General features: G+C 46.3%; 1 protein-coding gene across 4 annotated transcripts in view; it reads right to left on the reverse strand.

Annotated features, from left to right (window-relative positions):
• Positions 1 to 5781, reverse strand: part of JAK1 (Janus kinase 1) — a 119137-nt gene extending 113356 nt beyond the window's left edge. The window contains exons 1-2 of one of the 4 annotated variants that reach the window (XM_069480096.1): positions 5564 to 5765; positions 4826 to 4933 (exon numbers count right to left, since the gene is read on the reverse strand). The gene's annotated coding sequence lies outside the window, so the exon portion shown is untranslated. Of the gene's footprint in view, positions 1 to 4777; positions 4797 to 4825; positions 4934 to 5563 lie in introns of those variants that run through there. The other 3 variants (XM_069480095.1, XM_069480099.1, XM_069480097.1) reach the window with 3 other exon arrangements.
• Between the last annotated feature and the right edge of the window lie 219 nt (positions 5782 to 6000).

A 6000-nucleotide genomic window follows, 5' to 3' on the forward strand; every position in this document is an offset into this window, starting at 1 on the left:
CAGTTATGCTCTACAACTTGACTTCTTAATGGCTTGGTCATCATTACTGATTACCAAACTACATACACTGTGATAGTGACAAATTGCTTACAACTGTGTCTACCCCCGCCACTAAATGCCCCAGGTTGTTTCACTTTTGAGTTATGGTTCTGCTTTTTATAAACCAGTAGAAACTACTCATTCACTTCTAAGATAAAAATTAACACTGCTTGCCTTTGAGAATGTGCCTCCCTGGGGGGCCAGGTGAGGTGGCTCACACCTGTAACCCAAGCACTCTGGGAGGCTGAGGCAGGAGGATTGCTTGAGCTCAGTTCAGGAGACCAGGCTGAGCAAGAGCAAAACCCCATCTCTACTAAAAACAGAAAAAGTAGCCAGTTGTAGCAGCACAGGCCTATAGTCCCAGCTACTCAGGAGGCTGAGGCAGGAGGATCTCTTCTGCCCAGGAGTTTGAGGTTGCAGTGAGCTATGATGACGCCACTGCACTCCACCCAAGGCGACAGAGTGAGACTGTCTCAAAAAAAAAAAAAAAAGAATGTGTCTTCCTGTGTGCATCTACTTAACGACTCCTATTCTCTTAGATTTGTTGTATTTAATCTTCTAATGACTTAAAAACCAGTTAAACTGTCAAAAAAAATCCTTTAAAAATTAAAAGCAAATCAAAGTAGGTTTTACTCCACTATAAGGAAAGCATATATATGGACTTTATGACTTCTCTTTTGGCTCTAAGCCTTTCCTGTTTCCTAGCAGTCTTCTGGATGATAATCGGTGGATACATAAAGAGCATTTTCTGTGATGGGAGAAGGAAAGAGCAGCACAATGGTCAGATGAAGCTCACCCTCTATCAAACTTTCAGTGCTTCAATTCCTCCATTTGCTGCTGCTGTTATTCTCGAACTCAAACTTCGAATGGCTTCTCATTCAACACAGGCCATAGTCCCTGACCTCACACTGTCCACAGACTTCTGGAAAGAGTCACAGTCTTCACAGTCTGGCCTCAACCTGCATGTCCAGCTTCACCTCCTTCCACTCCCTCCCAAGCAGTCTTCGCTCTAGCCTAGTGGCCGCTCAAGTCTGTCACCAACACCACGTACTTGCCCACATTTGTGCCTATGCTCATACTGCACCTCTGCCTAGACTTCCTTCCCATCCTGAAACAAGGAACTCCTACACACTCCTCAAGGTCCAATTTAAATGAAGTCTCTTCAAAAATGCACCTGACAAGGGCTCCAAGCAGGGTTTAGTTCTCTTCAGGGTCTCAGTGTTCTCAATTCCAACCTATACTACAGCATTACCCACACTGTGTTGCAGCTACTTATAGCAAGCTTATTTCCATATATAAAATGTGTCCTATCTATCTGCCAGGCACTCAGTAGGTACCAGAGAGATGTTTGTGTATGCAAACAATGCATTAATTAATCCGTAACATTAAAAAAGAAAGAAAACAAAAAAGGGAAGCTACTCCAGAGTCCTCCGACTTCAAAGGAGTTCCGTGAAGGCTTCTAGGAAACATTCCATAATCACAAAGCAGGATTTGCTCATTCGTACGTATATAATCTGCAACTACGAAACTCTGAACCTCAAGGGTCTTCAACTAGACTCTAAACTCTGTGAAGACAGAGATTTTTGCCCACTTTTTCCGGTATGTTTCTTCACTTTCTGAGACTCACTACAAGAGCTCAACAAGTATTTACTGAATGAATAAATGAACAAAATGCTATGTGAATATTACTGTTAAATAAATTGAGTTATCACAGATCAAAAGTACCCCAACAAATAACAGCTCTGTCTTTGGGCCAGAGTAGATGTAAAAGAAATTTTCCTTTTGCTTCTAAAGCAGGTCTTGTCTCCAGACTGGGCAATTTACTCACTCAGCACCAAGGAAGAATGTGTGCTTGGTGCCAGCTGCAAAGAATCACAGATCATAAACCCTTAGAAGTGAAGGTATCACGGAAATGAGCTTAATGTTTTATGCTTTCTTGTTGCTTCAAACTGCCAAAAATGCTGGTGCACTTCAGGGGGAAGAATACTCAAAGGAATTAGTTTCCTGCCCCTGAAACCCAGTCATTTCAACATGGCAGCTGTTTAAAATTCCATATTAGCAGCGGGTTTGTGAGACAGGAAGCAACAGTGGCACACCTAGCTGAGTACAGGGCAGAGCAAGAAGCAGGGAGGAAACAACAAGCCAAATGAGAACACGGCTTGGAGGTTGGCGCGAAAAGGATAAAAACAGTTAACCAATTTCTCTAATGCCTCCTAAAATGTAATTTACCTTTACACCATAATTACTAAAAAAGGAAAAATCAAGGGTATAAAAACAAGAAGCAACTCTCCTGGTCACCAGCTACTCTCCCCTTTTCCATCATTCATTCTTCTGCCAATTTTAATCACTCTTAGAGAAAAGAAATTGGGAATAATGTGACTGTCCTTAAATGGGAAAGGGAGGAGAACAAAAACATTTTTCTTCTACTTCTTACTTTCCTATACTTTCTGATTTTCCTATACTGAGTCTTCCCTCTTGTTATAATGGGAAAATAATCTCTAAAGAAATTATAGAGCTAAAAAGTTTATGTTCTGACAATAAAACTAAGTAGGCTAAATGAATCCTTTACTCTAAAAATGACAAAAAATTCAACAAAATCAAATCATCCACCCTGCCTTTTACTCAACTTATTGCCTTAGCTCCTTTTTTCCCCAAATAGCAGTATATCTAACAATTCACTTAAAAAAAATGTCTTCGTAATAGTTATAATTTGCATAGCACTTCAAAGTTTCCACGTATTGTATGTGCATTATTTACCAGATTTCCCCCAACATCTCTGTGAGACAGCCATGGTGGATACTTTCATTCCATTTTACAGATGAGGAAAATAGGTGCCTGAAGTGAAACAATTTGCCATGACAGTAGCCCAGATCTGCCTGTTCCTCACCCAGTACTCCAAAACAGGATTTCTCTACCTGGGCACTACTGAAATTCTGAGCCAGATAATTCTTTGTTGGCTGGGGGGAGGAGGGTTCCCACTACATTATGGGATGTTTAAGCAGCATCCTTAGCTTCTATGCCCTAGATGCCAGTAGCACCGTCCCCTTCCCCAAGTTTTAAAGATCAAAAATGTCTACAGGGTGCAAGATCTCACCCAGCTGAAAACTACCAGGCTAAAAGAATCTGCCAAGTTCCCTCAACACCTGTATTCTATTAGAAGGCTCCATATACCACTGAGCCACAATAAATCACAAAGCATCAGACGCTGCTTGCTCAGCAAGATTCAGTTAATTAACCAATTCCCCATCCACTTAAAACAATTTTTTTAAATGTGAAAATGAACAAGAAAAATTTATTTGTATAAATATTCACATCTCAAGCCATAAATCTTCTAAAGGCATATCATTATATCATTAGGACATAATAAAAATATACAAAATGATATGTGTGTTTAGGGGGAAAAAAACACCAGAAGAATCTGAAAGTTAGAAAACACAGATCTTGGTCTTTGCTAATAAGCCTTATTAATGCAGTTATACCTTAGTGTTCCCTCTGCAAAAGTAGGTACAAACCTACACATGTTCCCAATACTTGCTTCAGTTGGAAGTATAGCATTAGCCAAACTAACATTAAGATTGCCTAAGTTACAACAAAATGAAATTTAGTTGTATTTTGGGAAATGTTTCAATTATTTTTACCTATGTCTAATTTATGCACTCTATTATCATTTCTCAATCGTATTAAATAATTAGTATAGGTGGATGGGGAAAACTATTTAAAATGGCTGTACTGAGTGTCACACTGCAATCCTAGGACTTAAAAAAAAAGTTTTGTAGATATTTAGAAAAATTGAGATGATACACAGGGAAAGTGCTTAGTTGATATGATACACAAAATAAAAGAAGAGGTCATGATTATTCCTATTCATAATGTCCACAATCACTCAGGTATGATGCCCTTAAATCTATAAATGTGAGCTGGATTTATATACATAGGAGACATTTTCTCCACATTACAAAGCATATTGTACCAGGAGTGTCTGGTACCCTGGTGGTCTCCATTAACCTTCACCACAAAGTACAAAAGAATACATTGATCCTTCAATTAAAATGATTCCCTGGTCTTGGAAAACATCAGAGTCACCAAAAGCAGAAGACAGAATACAAAATGGGGTTTGGCAAAGGGAGGACAAAGATCTAATCAATACAAAATGTTCGTGTTAAAAAAAAATCTTTTTCCATTGTGCATTATGCCTATACATAACTCAAATCTTTTCTAAAAAAAATTAGCCAACAACCAGACTCCATGATCACATATAATTTTCTCTGCATTACACTCATCATTGAACTACCCAAGGTTTTTACTGCTTTCCTCCCCAAAAGAAGTAATGACAATTTATACCACTGTAAATTCCTGCCACTGAGAGAAAAACCTTGCGACTCTGGGGGGGCGGGGGGGGGGGAGAAGTTAATGACATCTATAGTGATGTATCCAACCAGAGACAGAAGGCAGCTCACAGCCACGTATTAAGAGTCGCAGGAAGGACAAGGTCCCCTTACCCAGGAACACACAGGAAATCATAAAGAATATACCCTCCAAAAACATGTGTACACAAACACCTGGCCTAACTGTACCTTTTATCTAAAGAAGTTCCTTCCTAAACACACATTCAATAAGTCCACATCCCTGGAACCTTGGGGAGTGACTTTAGAGGAGTGTTTACTAGTCCTGCTAAAGCGACGTCTGCATCTGATGCTCCAGGTGGGCGACCGCGCGCGGATGGGGTCGGAGGACTTACAAAGGGAGACAGAGACCAGCCCCAGTTTCAGTTCACCGGTCCCTTTACCGTAGGATTCGCAATTCCCTGGGCAGCTCTCTCTACTGTTCCCCTTCTCTGGTCCTCTCGCCCAGGGTCGTCTTTCGCACTTCTCGCTGGCTACCTGGGGCCAGGGTCCTAACAGAACCGAAAAGGGGAGAGGGCGTTTCCTGAACTTACAGACGCCCACCACTCGGCTCCAGAGCCCAGAAACTTTCCCTCAATGAGACGGCAAGGAAGGAAAACGGCTCAGACCCCTCAGCCTCCATCCGGTGGCCAGAAAAATAATATTTCTCACCGCCGCCCGCCCCCCGCCCGCAAACCCCGGCCAGGAGCTGGCGGTCAAGTTCTCGGTGCAGCGAGCAAGGGACGTCAGACCTCAAGCCCGCGCCTGTATCTCGGGGTGGCATAAACAGGATGTCAGCGCGTTCCGAGCTTGTTTATGAAAACTTGCGGTGCGCCCTGGGGGAGGGGGCAGCGAGGCTTAACCTTTCTCCTCCCGGCCTGGCGCCCCCGCCCCGCGACCTCCCCGCCGCCTGCCGGCTCCGCTCGGCTGGAAATCCCCCGCCTTCCCCGCCCGCACCCACACGCCCCCAGCCCAACCGGGCCGGGGGTCCCGCGCGGCGCTCGACGTGCGGCCCGGGGTGCGCAGCGCGAGCACCGCCGGAGAACGGCGGCCGCGCCTCCGGCCAGCGCCAGGCTCCGCGCCCCTCGCCTTGTGGACCGCGGCCGCCGCAGGCTCCTCCACCTCCCCTCGGTGACACTCACCACTTCCGTGTGCGTCGGGGCCGGGTGGCTCCGGGTCGCTGCGCGGGTCCGGATCGGGCGGCCGGCTCGCTAGGCGGCCAGCCCCGCGGGGCCCCGGCGTGCGCGCGCCCAGGGCTGAGGAAGGGGCCCGGGGAGGGCGACCACGGCTGGGGCGCAGGCCCGCGCTGTATGCGGCTCCCGGCTACTCCGCGGCCGCCGCGGCCTGCGCTCGGCGACGCACCGCCTCCGCCCCGCCCCGCGACGGCCCCGCCTCCTCTAACGTCACGAGCGGCGGCCCCGGAAAGGGGGGCGGGGGCCGCGGTCCCCGCGGCGGCACCGCCAAGGCCCGGGACCCTGCGCCTCCGGCCGGCGCGTCCCGCCCCCATCCGGCCTTGCTCCCGCCCCCGCTCCGCCCCCGCTCAGTCTTCTCGCCGCATCTTCTAGAAACACCAACTTAG

Source organism: Eulemur rufifrons, chromosome 8 (genome assembly GCF_041146395.1).
Source record: "Eulemur rufifrons isolate Redbay chromosome 8, OSU_ERuf_1, whole genome shotgun sequence".
Classification (NCBI taxonomy): Eukaryota; Metazoa; Chordata; class Mammalia; order Primates; family Lemuridae; genus Eulemur; species Eulemur rufifrons.